The sequence below is a fragment of the Bos grunniens genome, chromosome 1, assembly GCF_055505025.1.
Source record: "Bos grunniens cultivar Pamir isolate PY7600 chromosome 1, Bosgru_T2T1.0, whole genome shotgun sequence".
NCBI lineage: Eukaryota > Metazoa > Chordata > Mammalia > Artiodactyla > Bovidae > Bos > Bos grunniens.
In genome coordinates, this window is record NC_141165.1 from 128,376,766 (window position 1) to 128,386,523 (window position 9,758).

Here is a 9,758-nt window from a genome sequence, read left to right on the forward strand (position 1 = left end):
AAGAAAAGGTTGCAAGAATACACAGACGAACTATACAAAAAAGATCTTCACGACCCAAATAATCACAATGGTGTGATCACTCACCTAGATCCAGACATCCTGGAATACAAAATCAAGTAGGCCTTAGGAAGCATCACTATGAACAGAGCTAGTGGAGGTGATACAATTCCAGTTGAGGTATTTCAAATCCTAAAAGATGATGTTGTGAAAGTACTGCACTCAATATGCCGGCAAATCTGGAAAACTCAGCAGTGGCCACAGGACTGGAAAGGTCAATTTTCATTCCAATCCCAAAGAAAGGCAGTCCAAAGAATACTTGAACTACCGCATAACTGGACTCATCTCACACGCTAATAAAGTAATGCTACTCTTTGGAACTCTGTATTCAGATGAGTGTATCTTTCCTTTTCTCCCTTGCCTTTCGCATCTTTTCTTTTCACAGCTATTTCTAAGGCCTCCTCAGACAACCATTTTGCCTTTTTGCATTTCTTTTTCTTGGGGATGATCTTGAATACTGCCTCTTGTACAATGTCACAAATCCCCATCCATTGTTCTTCAAGCACTCTATCAGATCTGATCCTTTGAATCTATTTCTCACTTCCACTGTATAATTGTAAGGGATTTGATTTGGGTCATACTTGAATGGTCTAGTGGTTTCCCCCACTTTCTTCAATTTAAATCTGAATTTGGCAGTAAGGAGTTCACGATCTGAGCCACAGTCAGCTTCTGGTCTTGTTTTTGTTGACTGTATAGAGCTTCTCCATCTTTGGCTGCAAAGAATATAGTCAATCTGATTTTGGTATTGACCATCTGGTGATGTCCATGTGTAGTGTCTTCTCTTACATTGTTAAAAGAGGGTGCTTTCTATGACCAATGCATTCTCTTGGCAAAACTCTATTAGCCCTTGCCCTGCTTCATTCTGTAGTCCAAGGCCAAATTTGCCTGTTACTCCAGTTATTTCTTTTTTTTTAATTTATTTATTTTAATTGGAGGCTAATTACTTTACAATATTGTATTGGTTTTGCCATACATTGACATGAATCCACCACGGGTGTACATGTGTTCCCCATCTTGAACCCCCCTCCCACCTCCCTCCCCATATCATCCCTCTGGGTCATCCCAGTGCCCCAGCCCTGAGCCTCCTGTTTCATGCATTGAACCTGGAATGGAGATTCATTTTGCATACATGTTTCAATGCCATTCTCCAAATCATCCCACCCTCACCCTCTCCCACAAAGTCCATAAGACCGTTCTATATATCTGTGTCTCTTTTGCTGTCTTGCATACAGGTATTTCTTGAATTCCTACTTTTGCATTCCAGTCCCCTATACTGAAAAGGACATCTTTTTTGGGTGTGACATAGCAGAATATTAAGCAAGAAAGTGTTCTTTGAGTGTCAGATAAGCATTGCTAAAAAATAAGCCTGGGGTTTCCCATGTGGCTCAAGGGTAAAAATCCTCCTGGCAATGCAGGAGACCCCAGTTCAATCCCTGGGTCAGGAAGATCCACTGGAGAAGAAAATGGTAGCCCACTCTAGTATTCTTGTCTGGAAAATCTCAGGGCAGAAGAGACTGGTAGGCTACAGTTCATGAGGTCACAAAGAGTTGAACATGACTTAACAATTACCCACCCGTCCTCACCCATAATAAGTGCTCAGTTAATAGCTGAACGCATAGAAAATAAATAAATAAAAAGCAAGTCTGAATGAGGAGAGTAAAACCAGGTTGAAAAAAAACATGAATATATAGGGGTTAGAGGACAGGATGATTGAGAAGTTCAAGTTTATTAAGGAATGGCAAGCAATTCTTAAAAAAGAATTGTCTTTACAGGTGTTCAGTGAATGTTCACCAATGTCAAATAGTTTATCTTCAAATTCAAATACATAATTATATTCAAACAACTCTAGGGTGCCTCTTCAAGCCCTGCATGTGTTTATCTCTTTTTCAGAGAATTATGTCAGACTGTTGGATCTCTGGCTTTTTTTTTTATCAGAAAGCTTTTTTCTATGGGATTTATTTCTGACATTATTCAGTATAATTCATTTGTGTTTCTTTTATAACATAGATTTTCCCACAGCTTTAAAAACCTTACCGTGTGAATGGGAGATTCTGACCACACTCCCCCACCCATTTTTTAAAGCAATAAAACCTAATAGTTCTGTGTCTTTGGGGGAATGAGCTGGAAGAAGCAGGTTACAAATATCTTTTCTTCTATATAATTGTTTCCACTGGGGTATGGTGTTTCATAAACAGTGAACTGTGGATGAGCGCTATCTGTTCATGTGGTGAGTTTGGTGTGGGTGTGGGCCTGGCGTGCTGCAATTCATGGGGTCGCAGAGAGTCGGACACAACTGAGCGACTGAACTGAACTGAATACACACATCAGTTCTACCAAGTGCTTTGGAACCACCTGGGAAAAGAAAATATTTGGTCAAAAGGGGAAACTTAATGGGCATTGTTTTGACCTAATGTGCATAAAGAGAAATTAATTCTTTTACAGATAGAATCACCTCCTAAACTGGAGATTGGTCAAAGGGTTTTCCTTAACATATCAGAATTAAATGTTAAAATCAAGGACTAGAACTTTGATATGCTCAAAAAAGGTGTAAATATAGTCACAATCAAAAGACTGTATAACTGCTGAGGTTGTTATAACAGTCATTTTTTCAATTCAATGACTCTGCTTACCAATCTGACTTTTGGCCTAGCAGATGAAGCAATCTGTCCACAGCACTATGAGTGGGTAGTGGAGAAGAAAAGCCATGTAGCCTGCTGAGAGATCTTGGTGTAAATAAGCTATGGCTAACATAAGAATCTACATATGAATAAGCAACATATTTGTTTAAGTACAGGCTCTAAACTTCTCCTGAGTTCACCCCTGGGAAGCACAGCAATTCACACTCAGTCAAAAGTTTGGTTCAAAAGTGCTTCTGACATCACAGTTGCTGGTTGTGTACTGAATCAAGCCACACAGAAGCAGCCCTCACTCTAAGATGTTTCTGTAATCCAAAAAGGTGTCTTTAAACAGCAAGGCTGATGAGCTGGGGAAAGGGTCGCTGGAGGACAATACTTCGCAGCACTGAGGGGTTGGGAGTATTTAAATCTCTGTGTACACTCCCAGATTGGTTCCCCATCTGCCTGATTTCCAAACTTCTGCTTGCTCCTGCTGGCCTGCTCATGTTTCAGCCGCCCACCTTCAGGCTTCTGATTCCCATCCCTCCTTTTGTATCCAAAGTCTGTCGGTTCAGAACTCACTTTGAATTTCCCCAAAGGAGACAATTTAAGAAAAGCATCTAGCGCGTAGGCTTTCAAATACTACAGTTGTAATGAACTTTATTTCTTGACTCTGATTTCCCCTTTTTCTTAACTTATAGCTTTTAATCTTTCCCAGTGACATCTTTTTTAGGTGTTACATTTCATTGCTATGAACATTTCATATGTGTGTGTTTTGTCTCCCTAACCCTATTATTATACAAACTTGAAGCTCAATTCCTTGTATTCTATGGCTTTCTGTTTTTAAATTTACAATGCAGTGTTTAGTACAGTGACACAGAGAATATGCGCAATTAATTTTTGTGTGAACAAATAGTTTCTGTCATAGAAGAGAGAATTTTCACCTAAACGTATCATTTATCCCTTTGATATTTTGCCTACAAAGGGCTCATGCAATACAGCTCACCAACTTCCATATACTGAGTTGATAATCTAATTTTCATTATGCAGTGTTTCAAACTGGAAGGGCTGATAAGATTTAGCCATTATATTTTGCATGTGAGAAGACAAGAATGTTTACTCAGATAACTCTAACTTCCTAAAGACAACAGAGGAAAATGTAGCAACAACCAGGAGAAAGCCACGTAACATGCAGGCTTGTCATCTATCCCCAAATATATTGTTGTCTGACTTTCCCACCCCTGATTGCAGAAATTTAGTTTGTCTGAATTTTCTACAATATAAATTTGAGGCATAGGAATAATTTCATTACTTTTGAACCTAAGTCACTTTCACACTTATTTCTTCATAAAAATGTTTTCTGGGTTATGAAAAGAATTAGACTTTTTAAGTTTGGTCTGCCTTACAGTAAAGAGCTGGAAAATAGAATTAACTGAAACAAAATGGTGTGTTATGCATCACTTTAAATTATTCATTTTTTATTTCTTTTATTGAGCTTGAGTTTTTCCTCATGATTGACCTTCAGATGCTTCTAAATATCTTTCTGCCACAAAACTGCGTAGCCTAGCATCTGGCCTTCCTAGGTTATGAAGTACAAATTGAACTGGTTCTCTTGGGGCTTAAGGCTAAATAGGTCACGGAGAGTCTTTTAATGGAGACTTATGAATTGAATAGTCACAGCTTACTCTTTGAAAGTTAACATCCACCTATAATCAAAGTCCATTTGTGCTCTGGCCTTGATAATTTTAGTGATGACTTTATTACAAGCTGATTCTAGCAGTATTTTTGACAGTACTTTGGGCAAATTCTGATGCGAAAAAGAACTGAGCAACGTAAAAAATAGCATACTCAGTAGTCAACATTTGATGACATTCTTTTTGAAATGTCAAGGCAATCATCAGGAAACATACTGTGTTCTAATGGTGCACGGAGAGCACAAGGACAATTGTGTGTGACTCACTATAGATTTCCAATACTGTGTGTCCGAGCACTGTGGAGGTGCACAAGAAATATATAATACGACGTTTTCCCTCAAAGAGCGTCAAGTCTGTTTGGAAAGACCAAACAAGAGAATGGTTATATGTTTAAAACTGAGATAAGGGAGAAGTTGTGGTAAGATGAAATATTTAAAAGGATTTTTTTTTTTTGAAAATGGATTATAATTTGGCCACGATGCAGGGAAGAATTTAGGCTGATTGATGGAAAAAGCACAGTCAGGTGAAGCAGAAGAAATAACACGAGTGAAGACAAAAGCGTGAATGTGAGTATTATGTGTCAGAGCACATAAGAGGGCAACAGTGAGAAGACAATAGACCATTTTTAGTGGGGCATGGTGGGGAACAAGGCCGAAGACGCAGATTTACGGAGGACTTAACACAACTGAACAGTGCGTCCAATGAAGAATCAATACAGTGCATGTTCTTGAACAGTGGAATCAGAGACTGACATCATTCTTCTCCAAAGATTAATCAGATTGATGCATTAGGATGATTGAAAGAGAGAGGCAAGGGTTAGAGAAAAATAGAGATTTCCAACTCAGAACTACTGCAGAGAAAAAGGCAATGGAGGAGAAGGTATAAATATAAAAGACATTTTAAGGAAGAAACAATTGAGTGCTAGGACTTAGCTGAAGAAAATGGAAGTGAAAACACAGTCAGCAATATGCCAACCTTACAAATGACCACATATCTCTAATGAGTAATAAAAACGTTCAGTGTGTTTACTTAGCTCTGCCACCTTGACTGTTCAATGAATTTATTCACTAAAAGGTAATGTATCAATGTCAAGCCAGTGTGTAGGAGGCTAGCAAACAGCAAAGTGGCCTCACCTGGTGCTGCTCTCAGCCGAGGGAATGTGTACCCATTATGTTTTACAGAATGTCCTTCATGACTGTTCAACAGGGACCAAATCTTTTTCATTTATGACATAAAACACTGCAGTTTCCCAGTGCTGATTTTTTCATCCTTATGGGAAACCTGTTCTTTGAGCTTCATGCCACACTCTGTCCTTCCATTCCATAGATGTCATTTTCCAATTATCTATTACTCTAGAAAAATGTGAAAACATCGATACCTTAGTCATTGCTGCCTCTACACTCTAAGATCTGACATGAGGGTCTGCTGCTTCTCTAAAATTTTGAAATCCAGCCTTTGTATGACCACAGTCTTTCTTTCAGTCACTTTCATACCTGCATTCCTAATACCAATAATTTCTCAATGATCACCAGCTGCCTTTGTTTTCACCAGAAATATATAACAACATGACCTTAACTCCCTTGCAAACCTCCCATGATACTGCAAAGTAAAACTCCAATCCTGAGTTTATGCCATAATCTACCAACCCTCCTTATTTGAGATACAGTATAAGAATAGCCATGCTCTTATAGGTTCTTACTAAGACAGATTTCTCAAGAACAGAAAAGCTAGACCATGTTTTACGTGGGTTTGTCCTATATGGCCTTTATTATGTTGAAATAGGGCTTCCCTGGTGGTTCAGATGTTAAAGAATATGCCTGTAAGACAGGAGACTTGGGTTTGATCCCTGGGTCAGGCAAATCCCCTGGAGAAGGGAATGGCTACCCACTCCAGTATTCTTGCCTGTAGCATTCCATGGACAGAGGAGCCTGGTGCACTACACAGTCCATGGGATCACAAAGAGTCTGACAGGACAGAGCGACTCACTTTCACTTTCTTTCATACTGGAGACTGTTTTTTTTTTTTTTTTTTTTAATCCTAAATGGGTGTTGGATTTTGCCAATAAAAATGGAAAAAAGAAAGAAAGAAAGCAAAGCTAGTTCCCTGACATCCTCTGATGGGCCTCCCTCCCCTTTCCGCTCCAGGCAACACAGTCGCCCTGGGCCCCTTCAGTATTTCAGGTGTTACTCCATGGGACTTCCCTGGTGGCTCAGATGGTAAAGTGCCTGTCTACAATGTGGGAGACCGGGTTCGATCCCTGGGTCGGGAAGATCCCCTGGAGAAGGAAATGGCAATCCACTCCAGTACTATTGCCTGGAAAATCTCATGGACAGAGGAGCCTGGTAGGCTACAGTCCATGGTGTTGCAAAGAGTCGGACACAACTGAGTGACTTCACTTTCTATGGGACCTAGATTGAGACTCAATGGTCCTGATTTTAGCCAGTGGACTTACAGAAGGCAGCAGAGTAGAGAAGGTTCACTCCGAGGATGGCAAGGCCCAGGGAAGCAACTGTGGCAGGACCTGCCCTTCTGCAGAGGCTGCTGGTGTTGAGGTATCCATCCCCAGGGCATGGAGTTGCGTGAACAACCCATGAAGCCTAACCTTCATTTTCTGCCATCTTTGTGGTTTGCCCTTGGGAATAGACTGCTCCTCCGGAGTCGCTGGGCTCACCTGCCCACTGGCTGCGTATAGGTGTGGCTAATGGGGAAGTGTGCGAGGCCTCAGTGCCCCCAGGCCTCTTTAATAGAGGAAACAGTGGGAGGAGGTTATGCAAGGAGCCCCTGGGTACCTGGCCTGCTCCAGCCAAAACACCCTCCGCTGGGGGCCGGCAGCCTGGGTGGGACAGATGCTTGACCCCAAGGGCTCGGTTCCAGTGCCGCTCTGAGGGTTGTCTTCCTCCCTGTGTCCGTGGCCTGGCGCAGAGACCAGTCAGCCCAGCTTCTCTCGTGTTGGTGTATCTGAAAGGTTGCTTTTGCCCTCACCTCAGCTCAGCACCCCATGCTGTCTGGCACTCTTCTGCCACTTGGAAGGGAAGAGGTTAAATAAAGGCCATGTGCCCAGCTTGGCCAGCCCAAGACAGAAGCACCTGTCCTGGGAAAGGGGGTGGTGAAGGGGAGATGTGGGATTCTGGGGGCCAGGTTGGCTCGGAAATGTGTGGGAGAAGGAACAGCTTGTGAGCCCAAGCACAGGCTCCATGGGGAGGCATGGCCTGTGTTTAGGTGTTGGGGAGCAGCAGGTGTCTGAACTGATCTGTACATGACTTCCCTTGAGCCAGGTCCATGTGGAGAGGTAACCTGACCAGACTCATGGCTGCCTATCTTGGAGGGTGTCCCCCTCAGCAGTGGGTCCTGGCTTCCAGGGCTTTCCTGTCTGTGCCAGAGCTTCCCCAACCAGCCTGGCCAGGTTTCCACATGCCATTTGTCAGCGTGCAAGAAGCTCCATGTGCATCTGGGAGAGTGTGTGTAGACATGGATGGTTTCTTTTAGAACAGCCTTGGATAGGGAAAGGAGTGTTCCCTCCCTCCAAATGGGCGTGACTAAGGATCCGGGCCAATAAGAAGAGTGTATTCAGCTTCCTGACTTGTGGCATCAACTCAGGATAACAGAGATGGTCATGCCTGCTTGTAGTCTCCCATCTCACCCCCACCCCATATTCGGTTCCCTATAGCAAACTTGATCTGTCTGAGTTGCTATATAGCACAGGGAGTTCAGGTGGGTGCTCTGTGAATACCTAGAGGGTTGGGATGGAGTTGGGGTGGAAGGGAGGCTTAAGAGGGCAGGGATATACATATACTTATGGCTGATTCACATTGTTGTAGGGTAACCGACACAACATTGTAAAGCAATTATCCTCCACTTAAAAATAAATTTAAAGAAAAGATATAAAGACAAAAAAAAGAGATGATCTGGCCCATCTTGTTTCCGGAGGTCCAATGGTATGTTTTGCTGTCAGCTTGGGAGGAAGCCACAGATTCAGTCTCCCCAAGTCATCCTTCTCTCTTTCTCCTGGGACTTCTCAGCATTCCCAGAGGCTGCCTGTAGGGTGGTTGGGATGTGTGGGGTGACCGGGCTCTTTCCCACCAGGTACCTCAAGGCCAGCTCTCAGATCATCCCTTCCACGGCAGCCTCTGTCAGGGTTTTGCAGTTAGTGCTTGTTGATACTTTTTTTGCGGAGCGGACACAGCTGTGCACAGAGAATAAGCTGTCAGCACGGTGGTTCCAGCTCGCCCTCCCTCTGGTGCAGTGGGGCTGCTGGAAGACCTCTTCTCCCCTTCCCTCGGCCAGAAAGACATCCTAAAATTTATAGACATGGACGCCGAATCATCTGAAGGGGAGATGGGAGGTAGGCCAGAGGAAAGGGAGGGCAGGTGTGGCACTGCTAGACAAGTGCTGGTTTTTGTAAACTGGGGGCAGGCAGAGGGAGGGTGTCCTGGGGGAAGGGGCCTCCTCACTGCACCCTCCCCTGCACTCTGGAGGTGGGGAGAGTCCAGGAGGGGGAGCGAGCCTTCCTCCTCTGTGTACAGAGCAAGCCCTTTGTTGTTGACCTCGTGATGTTTTGGTACACTGGTTTGCTACTCGTGGGATGAAGCCCAAGAGTTGTTTCAAGCCAAGCTGTTGTGGAAACTTTTTTCAATGTCAGTTTTGTATTATAGTTGAAAGAATGCTTCATTTCGTTCGATTGGTGTTATCTTGGTAGAGGGAATAAGATAGTATGACTCGTCTTTTTTTTTTTTTTCCCGCCAGGAGATTGGCACTGCCTCTGTCGTTGCCTGCATCCCCACCTCAATTCTTGCTCATTCCCAGGGTGGGCTTGCCAGGCCCTGGGCAGGCCCCCTCCCTGTCAGCCTCTCCCACAGCGGCTCCCTGTAGAAGCAGTCTTTGTGACTCCCCTTAACGGCTGCAGAAAAGTATTTTTGCCAAGTGGATTCTTGGTGCTCTGTGCCCCTGCCTCTTTGCTAACGTCTTGGGACATTTTGTAATATTTTCTGTGTTTTGTAACCTGTTGACTCTGCCAAAATGGTTTCTGCAGCTACCTTTGGAAATAAATGGTCATTAATTTGTATGCCTAGCATCATGTATTTTAGTCAGAGGTGTTTCTGAGTTCGAAGATCTCTGAATGTAAAGGGACTCTCACCATGGAACTTACTGTTAAATGTTACCTTCATTTACTGTTATTAAAAGATGTATATGAGAAAAAAGAAACAGGCATCATCTTTCCATTCCACAGTGGAATCTTTATATTTCCAAGAATACATGTAGAGAAGAAAATAAAGACGAATATTTTCTATTCTTGGTATCTCTCCCACTATCTGGGGAAAAAAAAAAAAAAAACTGGGAAACTACGAATGGTTGTTTCTCTAATTACAGTGGACCCTGTGTGTGTGCCTGCTCA

The 9,758-nt window shown here is 43.0% G+C and overlaps 1 long non-coding RNA gene across 1 annotated transcript; it reads left to right on the forward strand.

The window, feature by feature from the left end:
• Window positions 1–8,541: 8,541 nt before the first annotated feature.
• On the forward strand, window positions 8,542–9,428 carry LOC147380205 (uncharacterized). Its single transcript, XR_015134985.1, has 2 exons — window positions 8,542–8,708; window positions 9,110–9,428. It is a non-coding gene; the product is annotated as an uncharacterized LOC147380205 (long non-coding RNA).
• The last annotated feature ends 330 nt before the right edge of the window (window positions 9,429–9,758 follow it).